Source organism: Mesoplodon mirus (genome assembly GCF_964341445.2).
Source record: "Mesoplodon mirus genome assembly, chromosome: 4".
Lineage (NCBI taxonomy): Eukaryota > Metazoa > Chordata > Mammalia > Artiodactyla > Ziphiidae > Mesoplodon > Mesoplodon mirus.
The window spans coordinates 2651423-2670375 of NC_138979.1; the positions used below are offsets into that span (position 1 = coordinate 2651423).

General features: G+C 41.9%; 1 protein-coding gene across 9 annotated transcripts in view; it reads left to right on the top strand.

Annotated features, from left to right (window-relative positions):
- The window catches only part of SVIL (supervillin), a 240088-nt gene that overhangs the window by 129769 nt on the left and 91366 nt on the right, over positions 1 to 18953 (top strand). For all 9 annotated transcript variants that reach the window (XM_082618197.1, XM_082618199.1, XM_082618201.1 and 6 more), the window contains exons 4-5: positions 7553 to 7610; positions 13154 to 13245. The gene's annotated coding sequence lies outside the window, so the exon portion shown is untranslated. The remainder of the gene's footprint in view (positions 1 to 7552; positions 7611 to 13153; positions 13246 to 18953) is intronic.

An 18953-nucleotide genomic window follows, 5' to 3' on the forward strand; every position in this document is an offset into this window, starting at 1 on the left:
ATGAAATAATACCATCTGCAGCAACATGGATGGACCTAGAGATTATCAACAAAGCGAAGTAAGTCAGAAAGAAAAAGACAAATATCATATGATATCACTTATATGTGGAACCTAAAATATGACACAAGTGAACTTATCTACTAAACAGAAACAGACTCACAGACATAGAGAACAGACTGGTGGTTGCCAAGCGGGGGAGGGATTTATTGGGAGTTTGGGGTTTAGCAGTTGCAAACTAGTATATATAGAATGGGTGAACAGCAAGGTCCTCCTGTAGAGCACAGGGAGCTATATTCAATATCCTGGGATAAACCATAATGCAAAAGAATATGAAAAAGAATGTATGTATATGTATAACTGAATCACTTTGCTGTACAGCAGAAATCAAACACAACATTATAAGCCAACTATACTTCAATAAAAGTTTTTAAAATAAAAATAAAAAAGAAGGCCAAGTGATCAGAAAGGCCTCTTCAGCTCCAGTTTTCCCAGACTCCAAGATTTTGGATTTACCAAGGCCTGTTCAGTTGTCTTACTGGTTCCACTGTGGGGCGTCGGCATCTTGGTGGCCCATCCTCAGTCCTTCTTGGTCATCTAGTGCCCCTCCAGCCACCACCCACGCGTCGTGACATGACGTGCCCAGGCCTGTGATGGCGACCTCCCTCCGCCCCTCCCATTCACACATTGATGCCCCTTGTGCCAAAGCTTTTCTGCATGCTCATCTACGGGAAACTTAAGCATTGGCTTCATTTCTTTTTAATGTCAAGATTAGAACTTCAAAAACATCCAATAAAATATTTTACTTCCATAAAGAATTGCTTCTGAGTATTGCAGATTATTGTGCTTTGAAAAAGGAAAAGATGACTGTTTCTAAGTGGACATAGTGGCAGAGAATTGTGTGTGTCTTGTGTACCACCAGCGATTCAGTGATGTTGTTGGAAAGGAAATACAGTACTTCCCCTACACACGAACGTTCAAGTTGCAAACTTTCAAAGATGCGAACGTGCCCCCGTATGCCAGCTGTTGTACTGCTCTACTGTACTTTCCAAGGTACTGTTCTGTGAGATTAAAAATGTTTGATTTTTGTGTTTGTTTGCTTTCTATGTATTATTTGTGTGAAAAGTATTATAAACCTATTACAGCACAGTACTATATAGCTGATTGTGTTAGTTGGGTACCTAGGCTAACTTTGTTGGACTTACAAACAAATTGGACTTAGGAACGCACTCTCAGATCAGAACTCGCTCGTTTGTAGGAGACTTACTGTACAGCACCATCACAGTTTTAAATTAAGATATCTTCTCCCTGAAATTTAAGAAAATCACAACCACAACTTACAGCTTTCTCTTCAGATCAATAGAACATGTTCACCTACAAAATGATGTAAGGAAACGTTTGCCTACTTTTCAGCTCCCTGTGTGAAAGAGCCAGCCTAAAATAATATAACAATTATTAAATATGTAATTATTATATTATTATTCATAATATTATTTCTAATTATTGGAGAGTGAATGAAAAGATCTCATGGCTACTTTCTACTGATGTAAGATGTAGCTTTCTTTGAGTCTTTTTTGGTTTCATATGGATGGGGTACTTAAATAGGAGGTCAAGTTGCATATCCGTAGTTTAATAAAGACTTTTGTGCTTTTTCTTTTTAACCATGAAGCCGTATTTAAATCTGTGTGCTTTATATCCTAACTGATGGGTGAGGTGAGTCATCCTAGGAAGATCCCATGACCAATTTAAAGAGAATATCCAAATTCATTTTATTCTGTACTGGAGTTGCATTTAAAAATTTTAAGCCAGAATTATTCCATAATAATAATTCAAAAGAAACATTTAGAGTCACTTAGGATAATTCTAATTGAGAATACTATAGGAAGAGTAGTTTTCAGGAATGTAAGTACTGTGCTTTATAAATTAAATTCTTTACCAAGGGTTATTTATAAACACAAACATTATTCCATCTTATCTACTTATTCATTTTCAGAATCAGTTGCTTCTACAACCCCCCCTCCTCTTTTTCCTACAGCTCCTTTGGCTTCTTGCCCCTCCTTTAGCCGTGGCCTGACGATGAAGTTTCCGCTTCGATTATCCAGAGCACTTCTGTTGTTCCTCGCTGAGTTTTTTTCACCTGCCCTATTTGCCATTTCATCCCAACTTTAGGAGAGTTGGAGTAATCAGCAGTAAAGAGGAAATGCCACATGCCGCTGCCCCACGGAGTGGCCAGTGTGCCTTCCGTTGCTGCGCCTTAATGAATTTGCCGTATAAGTCTTCCTTTCCAAGTGAAGTTTGTCGTTTAGAAATCATTTTAAATCAGTCTGGTTTGAAAGCAGGATATAAATTCAACAGATCATTTTCGAATGGCACCTCTAGCCTTTAGGAAAAGAGTATTCCGTTATGTCCTATGACCATTCAGCAAACGTTCACTGCAGGCTGGCTATGCAGCAGGTGAGTGTTCAGTACTAAACATACAAAGATGGACAGACCCAGGGTTGCTGCCTCCTGGGGGGGGGCGGTGAATGGGTGCAAATCATGTCTCGATCCCACCCCTCCCCTCAGGACCCTACGGCTCCGTCACTCAGCAAGTGTGTACCCAGCACAAGTTGCTTCTCTAGCCCTCTGTTTCCTCCTCACCTTGTGAAGGAGACGATTGTCCTAGGCTCTCTTCAGTGCTCCTTTTGGCTGTCAGATGGTCAGAGTCCCTAATTATCGCGTGTTTGTCTGGAGTTGCCTTATCACTGCTTAGCCCCACCAGCTACACGCTGCAGTTAAAAATGAACAGCAGACTCCAGCATTTCCGGTTCTGCATGTAAGGAGCTTGGACGTCACCACTTCATCCCAACAACAAGTACAAAGCTGAACAGACTGAAAAATCAGCAGTTCTTCTTGGGTCCGTCAGAATTGGGAGGACCAAACCACTGCCTCTAAGGTTAGAACACAGGCCGATACAGGGAGTCGTGTCTTACTTAAAGGAGCAGGGACTCCCAACCAAAACAATAGAGCAGACATAGTTTCTTCACCCAGTGGTGCTGGGACAACTGGACATTCACATGTTGAAAAAAAAAGAAAAAAAAAAGAGAATCTAGACAGACCTTACACCGGGCATGGAAGATAACTCAGAATGGATCATAAACGTAAATGTAAAACACAAAACTATAAAACTGCCAGAAGATTACCTAGGAGAAAACCTCGATGACCTTGGGTATGGTGATGCCTTGTTAGATGCAACACCAAAGACACGATCCATGAAACAAATAATTGATAGGCTGAGCATCATTAAAATTAAAAACTTCGGTTCTGGGAAAGACAATATCAAGAGAATTAGAAAAACCACAGACTGGGAGAAAATATTTGCAAAAGATGCATCTGATAAAGAACTGTTATCCAAAATATACAAAAAAACTCTTAAAACTCAACAATAAGAAAACAAACAACTGAATAAAATTTGGGCCAAAGACCTGAACAGACTCCTCACCAAGGAATAGATACAGATGGCAAATAAGCCCTTGAAAAGATGCTCCACATCATATGTCATCAGGGAAATGGAAATTAAAACAACAGTAAGATGCCACTACACACCTATCAGAATGGCCAAGATCCAGAGCACTGACACCACCCAGTGCTGGCGAGGATGGGGAGCAACAGGAACTCTCATCATTGCTGGGGGGAATGCAAAATGGTGCAGCCACTCTGGAAGACAGTTTGGCAGTTTCTTCCAAAACTAAACATACTCTTACCATATAAGCCAGCAATCATACTCTTTGGTATTTACCCAAAGGAGTTGAAAATGTATAGCCTACACAGAAGCCTACAATGGATGTTTAGAGCAGCTTTATTCATAATTGCCAAAACTTGGAAGCAACCAAGATGTCTTTTAGTAGGCAAATGGATAAATAAACTGTGCTCCATCCAGTTATAATCCAGAATATTATTCAGCACTAAAAAGAAATGAGCTGTCAAGCCATGAAAAGATGTGGAGCACCCTTAAATGCATACGACGTACTAAGTGAAAGAAGCCTATCTGAAAAGGCTACATGCTGTCTGATTCCAACTACATGACATTCTGGAAAAGGCAAACCTATGGAGACATAAAACCATCAGTGGTCTCCAAGGGAGGGAGATGAATAGGCAGGGCACAGAGGGTTTTGAGGGCAGAGAAAGTGATGGGTACGTGTCACTGTACGTGTGTCCAAGCCCATAGAATGTACAGCACCAAGAGGGAACCTCGCAGTTAGACTGTGATGACTATGATGGATCAGTGTTACCAGGGTTCACCCTTGGTAACAACTGTAGCACCTGGTGGGAGACGTCGATGACGGGGAGGGCTGTGCACGTGCGGGGTGGGGAGTATGTGAGAACTTCGCTTTCGTAGGAAACCCAAACCTGCTCTAAAAAATGTCTTTAAAGCAGGTTTGGGTTTACTACAAAACTGAAGGTCTCACATCCTGGTGGCGCAGTGGTTAAGAATCCACCTGCCAACGCAGGAGACATGGGTTCGAGCCCTGGTCTGGGAAGATCCCACATGCCGGGGAGCAGTTAAGCCCGTGCGCCACAACTACTGAGCCTGAGCTCTAGAGCCCACGAACCACAACTACTGAGCCTGCGTGCCACAACTACTGAGCCTGAGCTCTAGAGCCTACGAGCCACAACTACCAAGCCTGTGAGCCACAACTACTGAAGCCCGTGCGCCAAAACTTATGAGCCTGCGAGCCACAACTGCTGAAGCCTGCGTGCCTAGAGCCCATAGTCCGCAACAAGAGAAGCCACCACAATGAGAAGCCCACACACCGCAACGAAGAGTAGCCCCCGCTTGCTGCAACTAGAGAAAGCCCGTGCGCAGCAACGAAGACCCAATGCAGCCAAAAATGAATAATAAATAAATAAATAAATTTATTTTAAAATGTTTTTTTAAAAAGTAAAATAAACAGGGTCCGTAGAATAAGTAATACTTAAGAGCATCTGTCTCTAATTAAAATTTTTGAACCTCTAGTAATATCTGTCTTTTCTTTTCCCACAATTTCACTCATATATTGTTGATAATCTTAACTCTTAACTATGGGATTTTGGCTCCCTGTTCGATAAAGTATTTCATTGAACTCAGCCAAAGCCAGACTCGGAGCGGCCTGGGAATAGTTAGGAGTCTTCCCTTCTTCCCAGTACATTGAGAGTCTTTGTATGGTTCTGTTTTTATTTGTTTGTTTATTTTTAAGGCAGGGAGGAGTTGTCCTGACTCTCCCGATGGTAGTTAGGTTACAGCATTGTCTCCTAAGCAGAAGCTGTGATTTGGCCATGGCTTTGAAGTAGTAACCTCATAAATGTCCCATCCCTGGAATCCAGTCTATTTCAGCATCCACAGGCCTAATTTCTGCTTGTAATCTGATTACGGGGTTTGAGCTCTTCTAGCCTGCAGTTTCTTGCTGTGCGTTTACTGTACTCTCAGGGACACCAGTGCCTGATTGCTCTAGCCCTGCGCTGTGAAAAGCTCAACCTAGTTTTGCTCAGACAGGCCTCAGGCCGTGGCTGGTTGAGAATTAGCTGTGGAGCAGGCTCTGTCCCTGAACTTTCTGTGTGCAACCATGTTCAGAAGCCCAGGGATTTCTAGCTACTCGGGAGCTTTCAAGTTCTCTGAGAAACAAGGTAAGGTGAGAGAAATGCAAAATGCACTGAAGTGTCTATTTCATAACATCGGGAATGTCTTGCATCCTCCATCTTGTCTTGGATGCCCCTGTTACACGGTTCTGTGGTTTTCTCAAAGGATACCTTAAATGTTTCATTGACTTTATAAGTTAGCTTATCTTGTGATTGCTGAGAAACATGACTTTTCTTTTTCTGTTGTAAGTTAAAGATATTGCTCAACCACTAAAGTCTTTATGGAGGAAACACTGCAGATTATATTGGAATGCCCAAACTTTGGATTAAGTTCTGGATGTGCTGTACTTTAGCTAAAATATTTTTCTAAACCAAATGTTATATCTACTAAATTATTTCCAGTAGGCATGGTGTTTGTCTTTTTACGAAATCTTCATAGGAGACTGTTTGGACCAAAACGTTGTCTTTTTAGTGGCTTCCTTTTGAGCCCAGAGGAAAAGATGTGCTCTCAATGTAACTACTGAAGTGACATCTCAGATTCAGTTCACTGATTGAACCAAAAGGAGATGCTTAGGTTATCTTGAATGACCCATTGGAAATTCAGCCATTGTCTATAAAAGTATTTTCTAGCCCAAATGCACGATTAGGAAGTGATTTGAACAATTGAGGCATCCGATTCAGGAATTTTCTTCTACGATATTTGATAGCTTTTTTTTTTACATCTTTATTGGAGTATAGTTGCTTTACAGTGCTGTGTTAGTTTATGTTGTACACCAGAGTGAATCGGCCATATGCACACATATATCCCCATATCCCCTCCCTCTTGAGCCTCCCTCCCACCCTCCCTATCCCACCCATCTAGGTCGACACAAAGCACCAAGCTGATCTGCCTGTGCTTTGATAGCTTTTTGAACTGAGTTCTCTTTTTCTAAATGTGTCACAAAGATATTTGTGTAATTAGCAGAAAAGCCTAGATGTTTAACTGGCAATATACATTTCATTTTGTTGTATTTCTCTGGTTGGTCGGAATTTCCAAATTCCGGGATTCAGGATGTATTTTAATGACTAATGACATGTTGGCATCTGGTATATCTTGTACCTCCTTTTCCTCAAGCTTCTGCCCCCAAATATTAAACAGTAAAAGGAATTTCCACGGGGGAAGGAATTTCTGTAAGTGGTCTAATTGTGGTTTTCTGGGTGGACAAACGGTTGCTATATGCCAAAACCTGTAAAACAGATTACTTACCCAAAGCCGGCTATAAATTTGTCTGTGCCTGGTTTTCATTAACTCACTCGATGTGTGTTTTTGCTGGATGGGATTGTTACCAGCTGTCTTTACATAATATATGTCTTGTCTTCAAAAATAAATAAGTGGCGAATTCGATGTATTGTTATTATTTAGATCTTAATGAAGGCAATAAAAACACAGCTGAAGTGTTCCCACCCCACCGTTCATCAACCCCTCATGTGCCTGCCCCCCACCAAGCATTCTTTAAAAGCATCTCAAATATATTAGGCAGTGATGACTTTCAACCTTCCTGGTTACCTGAACCAAAATTGTTTAATTTTTTTCGCTCCTTTTTTTTTTTCCTGAGGATAATATCCATGTTTTTCAGTATTTAATTACTTTGAGTTACTCTTGTAGCCATAGAGAATTTAAATGATAGCATTGAACTCTGTCAGAATTTTTTTTTTTTTAACCCATGGAGTATCTTGGCTACTATCAACCAAAACCAAAACCAAAAAAAACTTGCCTAAGTAAAATGTATGTGGTGGAATTTGATTCATAAAGGTGTCCTTTTTGTATTCACATTTCTGGATCATGGTTTCCTTTTTCTTAAATGCTCTCAAAGGGAGACTAAAGAATTTTTTTTCCCATTGGAGGTTTTTTTTTTTTTTTTTTTTTGGCTTTAACTGACTGTGTGGGTATCTCAGTCTTATATTATTTCTTTCCCCTTAGATTTGAACAAGAAAAACTTAAGCCTTGCTGGATTCCCGCGTCGAAGAATAGTTCCAAGGTAAAGTAGTCTTTGCTCAAGGAATCTTAAGTTTTGACGATTTGTAAGAGCTTTTGAAATTATTCTCCTACATTCCTAATTCATGAGTTTTAAACGTTTGAAAAAAAATGTTTTTTCCCCGAGAGTTTGACTTGTTAAAACATGCGAAGCGAGCTGATTTAGTACACTCAGCAAAGATTCTTTTTGTATTTAATGCTTTTTATGGGAACTATTTGCAAAACCGGCTATTGGTATCTCTGTAATTACAAATTTGTTAAGGGCTGTTACCTTTTCTGTCTCATACCTGCCTCTAAGCATGGGATGTCCTTTTTGCAGTCTATCCCTCGAGTAAGGGAGCTCTTCATTGTTTAAGGAAGGATCTAGCCTGTTCCTCCTCCCTCTCTCCCTTTCTTCTCCCCTTACTTCCCTCCCTCCACCCGTCCACCCACTCCCCTGTCCAGGTGAGTCCTTGCTGCCTGGTCTCTTAACCTTTCTGCACTTCAGTTCCATTGGCTGCAGGATATTATGGGTGCTAATTTGATTTACCTGATGTGCTAATTTGATTTACCTGACGCAGTACATCATAACTGATATGAGATAATACAAAAATTAAAGTTTGTACCAAACAAGGCAGTTGTATTATCTCAGATGCCTCCTAGTACATCGCTGTCCCTAACAGGTTTTGAGATTTTCAAGTAGAGGCACAAAATAATTATCTCTTACACACCCAGGTGTGGCTTTCAACATACACTTTATTATGCTAGAAGGACCCAACCCAGATCTACCCCTCATTCCACTCGGATGCTCCTGTTCCTAATGTATTACGTAAGACATCGTTTCTTTACTTTACAAGTTTGTATTTCAGTAGCATTGGGATAAACAGTTGTGTCACCGCTGTCCTCGCCAGGGTGGGCCTGGCTCTGCATTTGAAAATGTTGGCACTGACCTTGTGAGCGCACTGGATGGGGTAAAGCTCTGATGAATTGCATGCACATCTTAGTGTCAGGTGAGGAGGCACAGTTGTCAGTAAGGTTGTCTCACTTGACTCATGAAATCTCACTCTTCTAGTGCTTGACACAATCTCCCGTATTTCTCATCTTCGCCATCTTTTTAATAGAAGCTAAGGCCTATGTCTTAGTTCGTTCAAGCTACCATTGACTGGGTGGCTGATAAACAGTAGAAATCTATTTCTCACATCCAGAGGCTGGAGGTCCAAGATAAGGGTGCACCGTGGTGGGGTGAGGGTCCTCTTCCGGGTTGCCCACTGCTGATTTCTTATATCTGCTCTTAGTGGAATGGGCCAGGGAGCTCTCTGGGTTTCTTTTTATAAGGGCGCTAATCTCATCCATGAGGGCTCCACCGTCATGACCTAAAATCACCTTCCAAAGGCCCCACCTCCTAATATTATCACCTTTGGATGTCAGGATTTCAACCTATGGATTTGGGGGAACACAAACATTCAGACCACAGCAGCTTCATTCCCGATACGTCCCTAGCAGGTTGGTTTAGCTGTAATAGACCTAATAAGTGACTAAGAGAATGGAAGAACAGGAAGGGAGTTGGGAAGGAAAAGTATGAACTATGAATGCAGGTCAGTCACTTCAGTGGAGAGGGACTCAGAGGACACAGCCGTTCTAAAACGGCGTTATTTCACGTGTACCTATTAAAACAGTGGCCCCCTTGCTATGCTCCTAAGTGTAAAATGGGCTGGAAATACAAGAACCTGCCTCCTTCAAAGAAATCTAGTCACCCAAACACCAGAGGTGAAAATATGAGGTAATGGATTTCATCTCCCCTATCTTGTAATTTAAACTTCAATAGAAGAGTGAGCAGATGCTGGGGAGCCCTTCACTGTGTGGACACTGGACAGTTATTCTAATATTATATCCCACATTGTGTAAAAGATAGAAGGTAATTAACAGCAGAATATCCTGCTGTCACTGTAATAAAATTTCCCCTTGTTGCTATTGCTGGCATTTAAGTAGGTTAATGGGACACATTAAAAAAAAATTATCATGGAAGCAAAGGGCAAGCTCTTTTTAGACTACTGAAGCAAAAGGAAAGAGCTAGAAGCATGAACAAATTAGTCATGAAGAGTGAGCTCCATTTCAGAGGAGATGAAGGTAGATAAGACATATTAAAGGTGTTTCTTCATATTAGAAGCTTTTAAAATTATAATTCCAAAAACTGAAGACTGTAGCATGTCTTCATTATATATGGAGAGATAGTTTCATGCTGACATAGAGGATCCCACCTGGAGCTGTGGCAGTCCTCCAAGACCCACAGAGGTTGTCCAGGCAGAGACCCCTGGTCCCCAAGTGGGTGACGATGAGGAAGAATGCAACCCAGCATCCGAAGCTTGGGTTTGGAGTCACCAGTTGTGTGAGCTGAGGATGCTGCTCTGGGTGCCTCTGATTCAGAAAAGCAAGAGGCTGTTAGGGCTTTGGGGTAGGGGCGGCCTCCGTAAGTGTCTCACCAGCCATGATGGTCAGAAGGGGTTGCTTATTCACAAAGAGTCCAGACTTCTTTACCAGCGTTTCTTGCCTGCATTTTCACTGCTGCCCGGTACCCTCGGGCATCGAAAGTCCAGGGCAGACACGTGACCTTTTTCAAAACCTGGTTTCACGTTGATTTGGGGGATCTTGTGTCGGTCACAGCTCTGTGACAATCTTAAGTCAGGGTCATTGGTTCCGACACATCCTCATTCGTTCGACCTGCCCATCTGCTTCCTCAGAAGTTAGCAGCCATTTGGTGAAAATAGGAGAGAGAGGCAGGAGAAGCAGGAACAAAATGCGAAGATGACCATGTGGATTCCAGTAAGAAAAGTTTAGCTCGCAGGTGGAGACTTGAAAAACGGAATACTTCATAAGCAGGCAAACATACACATATTTTCATACATGCATGCCAGGTGGGCAAAGGTAATAAGGAGAGATGTTTTCCCAATTATATGTTATTCTAAAGAAGAAAGAAGGAGAGGAAGAAAGGAAGGGAGGGAGGGAGAAAGCAAGCTTATAACTGATGTTATTGCATACATGCCCTTCTAATTAGTCTCAGTATTTCTAAAGCTCTTTGCCCCATCACATCAACAGTGTATAAAGTGTACACATGAAACACTTCAGAGTGAGCCCTACTAGACATTTGAAATATTTTACTGGAGCCATTCCTTCATTCATTCCCTGTACATTTATTGATTTTAAAAATATTCTTAAGAATCAATCATTTAACGTGAGACACTTGTAACATGTTCTGTAAATAGGAAAACAGGAGGACACGAGGGAAAATGACAGAGGTGCATAATATGGATTTGGTTCTGCTGGGACAGACACTGGGTCTGAGGGTTCTCTCTTAAGGAAACAACCTTAAACTGAGGCCCAGACCAGAAGCAGGACCCAGCCACGATGGAAGGAAGCAGGAGAGGTGAGAATTCAGGTGGAAACAGCATTTACAGTGAACCACATAAAGAGGCCGGAGAGGTTTTCCTAATGTGCTCTGGTTTTCCATTCGTTTCTGACCACCTGTAAGAGGCTGTCCTTCCCATCGGCACAAACACATTTGTAGTTTGTTTCAAGAAAGTAAGTGCGTGTGAAGCCAGGGGTGTAGGGTGATGGCTTGTGAACCCCACTCTGTAAAAGTTCAGCAAAATGTTTAACTAGGGGGCAGTTTCTTAGTCTTTCTTAGTGGCTTCATTGAGCTTTTTGATGAGCAGATGAAAGGGGAAAAATAGAAACACAGATGTTTGTTTTTGAAAATATGAGATAATATATTTGTACCCCAAGGTCAGTGGCCAAAGGAGTTGAATATTTCAGGGGCTGTATCATTTCATCGTAATACAGGATTTTTTTTCCTGAGATTTTCATTTCCCAAAGACAGTACAAAACTTTATCCAGATATTTCAAGCAGTTAAATAGTCAGTTAAAATAGCATGCCATTCCTTAAGTAGGGTACCTTTCTGCAGTTGTTTAAATTTTTAGGTTTAGACTACATCATACCTCTGAAAAAAACACAGAGAAGAACTGTCACTGCATCACGATTCACTCTCGAGAAGTCAGGGCTAATTCCAAGTTTCTGACCTAAGCAGGTGTCTTAGGATCGTCAAGCCAGCTGGACTGTGGTTTACAAAGACTGTACTCATTCTCAAGACTCTTGATGTGAACGTGGCGCTCATCATCCATTCCCATTCCACATTTCTAAGCAATAACTAAGATTTGAGATGAGCTTGGCTCTAGGAAGATGGGATGGCCATATTTTGGAATGTGCAGGCGATCCTTGAAATTTAATTTAATTTACGTATGGGATGTAGGTAATCCACGCGCCCCCTCACGTGGCACCCACAGCACGTCCTCAGTCTCCCCTCGGGCCTCTGTGGACACGCACCCCTGCCGGGCACCAGCACAGACAGAGGACCATCAACAGGGACGGTCAGCTTCTCACTGGGTGTGTTGGCAGGCCTATTGCCGCCTCTCCAGAGGTGATCGTGTCGCTGGGGAAGATGCGTTTCCTGTTTCCCTACGTTCGTTTGCTTCCTGCAAGGCAGCAGCTCTGGCTCGCCGAACTCCAGGCACGTCCCCGCGGAGACCTTGAACTTGTGGGTACTGAGTCTTGGGGCGACGGCGCACCGTGTAGGAGCCTGAGCGACATGTGCGCCTCGTGTACGGTTCTTGCCGCGTGGGCACAGCCTCGAACGGTTTCGTGATCCGGAAGCCGAGGCTGGCAGTGGTTCCGGGGGTGTTGGGACTGGCTCGCACCCCTCGCCCCCAGCGAGTGTGCCCATGTGCATAGGTCACTGAGCCACGGGGTAGCTGGCAGAGTGGCGGTGCCGGGGGAGGGGAGTGTTTACACCACCAGCCAGTGCTGCCCGACAGGTGCTTTGCGGGGCTGCGGGCAGGGTGGGCGGAGGAGGAAGCCGGCTGTTAGGCCTGCACCGGCACAGCGCTCAGGGGGCCACACCCAGAGGGTCTTGTGAAGCTATAGCTCCTACCCGGGAGGGCTTCCTGTAGGAGGCAGGTGCGAAGCAAGCGCTCAGTTCCTTTCTCCGTCTCCCTTTTCCGTTGCTTGTTTTTCCCAGACAAGTTTTCATGAACCTTCCAGACCTCTTGATTTCTCGTTTGTCTGAAGGCATTTGTTCCTTTGATTTCACCCCAGAGGAAAGCACGTGGACCACCTAGACAGGTTGCTGCTTTTCTGAGGAAGAGGCCGTAGCACAGAGAGGTTGAATGAGCAATCCAAGGCTGCACAGCTCTTGGTGGCTCTCGAAGAGGTTGTCGCTCTGAGCCAAGGCACCGGACTCCCAGCGCAGCGATGTTTTTACTCCCGTAGGCCCTGGACCCGCCTATGCTGATGTAATTATTTAGCTGCACCCAAAAATCATATTAACAAAACCATAAATAATTGAAAAAAGCTACCAATTGACTCCCCCAAATAAAACTTTTCACTTGTGATCTACACACACATGTTTAACTATGTATAACAGTAGCATAATTTTTATGTTCTGTACTGTTTTGGTTCATATCAGATACCAGGGTTTAAAATGACCTTAAACATTTTCTTAATGGAATTATTTTTAGCTTTCAGAAAGAGTTCTTGCTTGAAGACAAAGAACCGCTTGCTAACCACAAGAGGGGAATCGACGCTCAGCTTTTAGCTGCCCTCCCTAAAGGTGAGGCTTCTAGATGGTTGACAAGTGTACGGTGCGTGTAAGTGTTTTGTGACCTGACTTTCTTGAAGGAGGCCCTACACTAACCTCCAGCCCTACTCTCCTCCGTGCACCTTTCTGTCTCTTCCAGGAATCAACCTCAAAGTACCCCTCTTGTTGCATGGTTAGACCTCACCTTTCCACCAGTTCCCTCCTTTCACTTTAGGCATCCTCAGGTTTTCACTGGAGGCTGGTGCAGAGGATGAGAGAGGATTCCTAGAATCAGCCTCACCTCATCTGTCTCCTACCTCTCACCTTCTCCACGGGTGGGGGTTCCGCGCATTGGCCCATTTCTTCTCGGTCCACCCCCTCCCACTGCTTCCAGCCCCTGACGCTTTCCAGTGCTAGGAAAGGCATTTACACTTGATATCTTTCAGCTCCCAACTGGGGTACACACTGGGCAAGCAGTGCAAACTGCATCGGAAACATCTCTCTTCTTACCCAAGTAGGTACTCACACGTTTGCTGAATTCGTATTTTCATTGGGTAAGATGCATATGCAGTCAAATATTTGCATCAGCCACCAGCCCACTATGCCTAGTTCTGCCCGTGAAATGATGTGAACATTACCTGAGCTTTGTTTCTCCCAAATGTAACCCTAACACAGGGGAGTACCAGCTCACAAGCTGTCTTCATCCTAGATGAGCTGTGTAACCCTTACTTCAGAGGAAACAGCTTTTCCAGCAATCCCACTCCTGGGCATATACCCAGAAAAGAGGAAAACTCTAATTCAAAAAGATACCGGCACCCCTATGTTCATAGCAGCACTATTTACAATAGCCAAGACATGGAAACAACCTAAATGTCCATGGACAGAGGAATGGATAAAGAAGATGCAGTACATATATACAATAGAATATTACTCAGCCATAAAAAAGAATGAAATAGTGCTATTTGCAGTAACATGCATGGACCTAGAGATTATCATACTAAGGGGAGTCAGAGAAAGACAAATATCAGATATCACTTATATGTGGAATCTAAACACTGATAAAAATGAACTTATTTATAAAACAGACTCACAGACATAGAAAGCAAACTTATGGTTACCAAAGGGGAAAGCAGAGGCACGGGGAGGATAAATTAGGAGTTTGGGATTAACAGATACACACTACTATATATAAAATAGATAAACAACAAGGACCTGTAGCACAGGGAACCATATTCAGTATCTTGTAGTAACCTATAATAGAAAAGCATCCGAAAAGTCATATATATATATATATATGACTGAATCACTTTGCTGTACACCTGGAACATTGTAAATCAACTATACAACTATACTTCAATAAAAAATAAATTTAAAAAGGAAGAAACAGCTTTGATGAAAGGTCAGAATTTTTTTCTATTCTGAAAAAAACCAAACCAAAAAAACAAAAACAAAAAGCAGCAAAATGAGATGAAGCCCAGAAGAAATTAGACCAGAAAAAAAATAGTCTTTTAATAGAAACGAAAACCAGTTTATACAGGCCCACTGGCAAATTCGCATGCATCACGAGGAACTGAATGGGTTGTACGCCTGGACACAGGGTGATGAAGATGGATACTTGAAGGACCCCAGGGATCTGGCCCGGTGGAAACAACTTAAACAGGGAAATTTTTCAGTTTTCAGGTACTTAACAACACTGTCAACTGAAGTGGAGGCTTATTCTTTGTTGCTCCGGAGTCCAAAATAAGAAGAATGTCTAGAATTACAAGGAGGCGGGTGAGATTTTGTGGGAGAAGGAAAATTCTGATAGTTCATAGCACGTCGAAGTGAAATGCACTGCACTGTGATCTCATTCGTTCTCCATTAACTGGTCAAGTCAGGTCATAAGCCACGTAGTCAAGGGTAGGATAGATGCCGTGAAGGGTTCCCACCTGGAACCCCAAGTATGAAATGGAAAGGCCCTTCTAATTTTTTAAGACTGTTTGTGAAAGACAAACTCAATTTAATCTGAGCCAAATGTAAAAGTCTATGAAGACGATCAAAACAAAGAATAAGAATGAACAACTTGATTTTAGCAATAGCTTAGATTTGACTGATGAGGGAAAGTTATATAAAGCTAAAGTTTTCCCTCTTCCTCTCTCCCCTGCCCCCAGTGCCTTCTCTTGATGAATAATAGACAATATTAAGATCATAAAAATTAAGAACAGGATGAGAGCCTAGATTCCTTAAGGTTCAACGACTTGGAGCTCTACATATAACAAAATTTTAAAATGCATAAGCTCATTAACGAGTTTTATTAAACATTTTACCATAATTGGTAATAAAAATCATGATTTTCACCAAAGATCATTAACTTTATGTTCCCACAAGATTTATGTTTCTAAATTAACAAGGTCTTTAAAACATGCTTTTAAAGTATCAGAGTCCCTCTTCCCCTGAATTTCATCTAAATTCCCATAGTCTTATTTTGCAGTCTTTACTGTTTATCGGTTCGGGCAGGCGTGGTTGCAGAGACCCAGCTATTCCCAGTGAACTTTCCACTTCCATGTTGGTTATTCTCTCGGTTCTTAGCAATAGCATGTTAAAAATAGGAATTGATTATGACTTTTAATGGCATGGAGTTCCATGTACGTTTATAAGTTTACAGAAGTCTCTTCCTGTTCACTTAGTGAGGGATTTTTGCGTCCGTGAAATTGAACACTAAAATGGTCATTGATTTTTCTCTAAGGAACTTCCTTTAACTGTGTATCACAAACAGGTAATCAAGGGATTAAGACCCTTTACCTGTGTAAAACTTATATTAAAATAGATTTTGCATTAAGGAATTATGAAATGGACCAAATATATGACTCTACTTTTTTTTTTAACAGTTTCATTGAGACATAATTCCTATACCATACAATTCATCCATTTAAAGTGGACAGTTCAGTAGCTTTTGGTAGATTCACATAATCGTGCATTGATCGGCAGAGTCAATTTTAGAACATTTTTATTTTCCCCAAAAAACCCCTTCTCTTAGCCATCAGGTTTCCCCCTCATTCCTCTAGGTTTGTGATGACTTATTTTAGAAGTCGCTGGTCTTTATATTAGTGGCTGCCATCCACGTGTAAAAGTTAAAGGGGATTACTCCTGGGGAAGAAAGATACGTCTTCAGAATATTCTGGATCTGGCCTGTGGTATCAAATGCAGGCAGGGAGAGAGCTGTTCTTGGCAGTCCCCCTGCCACTTATATTTCTCTGGAAGGTTCTACTGTACTCAGGCTTGGGAGACTGAACTCAACAATAACTTTACCAGAAAGCCTGTTCTCAGAACTAACTGAAGAAAAATGTTTCCCAAGAAAAGCACCTAAGAGACCCAATTATCCTGAGTATTGGTATTATATATTATTACAAAGTATATGAGGCAGTTAAATATTTTTATAAAATATTATAGCCCTGATGCCAAAGTCCCTTAAATTGCCTTACTTGGAAAATGACCAACACAAGGCCCATCAGAAATAACTGAAGAAATAGACTCACAGAATCCATATTGCTTAGGCAAGGGCAGCAGACTAAAATCACAGGTATAATAAGAGTAAAAGTCTCAATGCACTTGAAAGCAAAGTAGAAAATTTGTTACAACAGAAGTTAGATCAGCTGTGCTAGTTTCTGTCTGGATTTATATTGATGAATACCACTGTTTTCTGAACCATGTTTTAGTTATATACATATGACATAGCATACCATCAATTGAATTATGGCTTTTGAATCTAATTTTTAAAAAATTCTTATTCCTTGTTTTGAGGAAATGGACACTGAAAAATTTAGAGGTAAAAAGGGCATCAGGCTGCAACCTACTCTTAAATGATTCAGAAAGATTAATATGTAAATATGTGCATTTGTATGCATGTATATATACACAAAAATATACATATGGAGAGAGAAAAAGAGGGTAAAAAAATCAATCAAATGTAGTGACAAATGTTAACGTATGAAAGATGTCTTAATTTTTCTGAGTCTGAAATTATATAAAAATTTTAAAGGAAGGAAACCTTTTGGGAGATTATAAATAATAATAAACTATATTCAGGACTGGCAATCAGAAGATAACAGTGATAGAAGAGTCCGTGGTCTCTCTACCTGATACATGGAGTGATGACATGTTTCCACAGTCAGGGCAATTTCCATGACTTTTTAGTATTAGCTTCTTTTCCAGTGCTTTATAATAAACCCAACCAGAACTCAGCGGGGGTGCCTAATAAGGACTGCACGTGCCCATATGAAGGTTTTCTGTTTCCTGGAAAGGAATGAAAAAAGTACACACACACATCAGCCATTCACATAAAGCATCCTTCTCTTTTATACAACTGACATGTTTTCACATGGAATAGCTGTACCAGGGTAATTATGTTACATGTGTGTTTTACTAACTTTGCTTTTAAATGGTAGACTTGGAGAAAGGAAACCAAACTCCAGGTGTCTCTGTTCCTCCTTTTTGCCTTCCACACCATTTCTTTTCTCTGTTATCTCATGTCTGTAGGAGTGAAGCAGGTGTTGGTCCTCAAGAATTAATTTGTTAGAAAGAATAGACTGAGAGGTAACTTATTTACTGGAGGAATTTTTTATTTTCCCAGAAGATTCACTGTAGATTTCCACGAAGAATTAACAAGCTCACGGGCCCATTTAAAGTATAGCTTGACTTATGACCTTATTTTGTTCCTCAGTAAATGATCAGAGAGGACTCTAAGGTTATAAGCCTTGAACTGGTTTTGAGCTTGAATCTAGGCTTGATTGAAAAGAAGGCAGTGCTTGGCTAGTGGTGTCTGTGGTCACCATAACCCAGGGTGTGGAGGACATCTCGTGAGCAGGCTGCCTATGTGTTATCTTTGTCCTCTCTGTCCTGGGATCAGTGCAGGATGGTAGCATCCGAAGGGGGCTTTGGAATCATCTGGGAGCATTTTTGTGGCGTTGCACCTGGGGTTGATTTGGCTTTTAGCAGGGGAGCCAGGGATCCTCAACATCCTACAGAAGAGGGCTGACAACCAAGAAATTTCCCACTTGAGAGGCCTATAGCACCCCCATGGTGATCTGTGATCTGCTCCAGAGCCAGCACCCCGAGACCTTGTGTGTCAGCTCAATATTATCCTAAGTCGTCGTCTACCCAGCAGTGAATGACCATCGGACGACAGCATTCGCTGGCGGGTTGCCCAGCCTGTCTTGCCCAGACAGGGACAGCAGGGTCATTTGACTCACCTGCCCTGTCCCTCTCTTTCCTCTCACTGCACCCGACTTCTTGGGGTTCCGTTTCTATATTCTGACCGTCAGTCCGTCCCCTCGTCATATTGTCTTAGTCCTCACAGAATATCGAAGCCGGGCGGTAAAGGCCGTAGGAAATGGATGGTTCTGTAGCGGATGGGACGTTCACATCGTCTCCCCGTTCGTTGACCTTTCCTTCTGGATCATGGGAAGTAAGAAATGTCAGGAAGGAGCGTGTTGCGTAGCTTTTTCACTGGATTTTTCTTTAAGTGTTTTCAGTTGCATAACTTCTATAGAAAATTTTCAACTTTCAATGAGATAAAAATGATTTTCAGTCGCAAATTAGCCCCAGAGAAGTCTACTTATTTTTTCCCAGTAGACATGGGCATCATATGCCACCCTGTGTGCATTGCATTCATATTTTTCATGCTTGTTCTTAGTGCATTCGGATGGTTTATAAACAGCAGAAATTGATTGCTCACCGTTCTGGAGGCTGGAAGTCCGAAATCA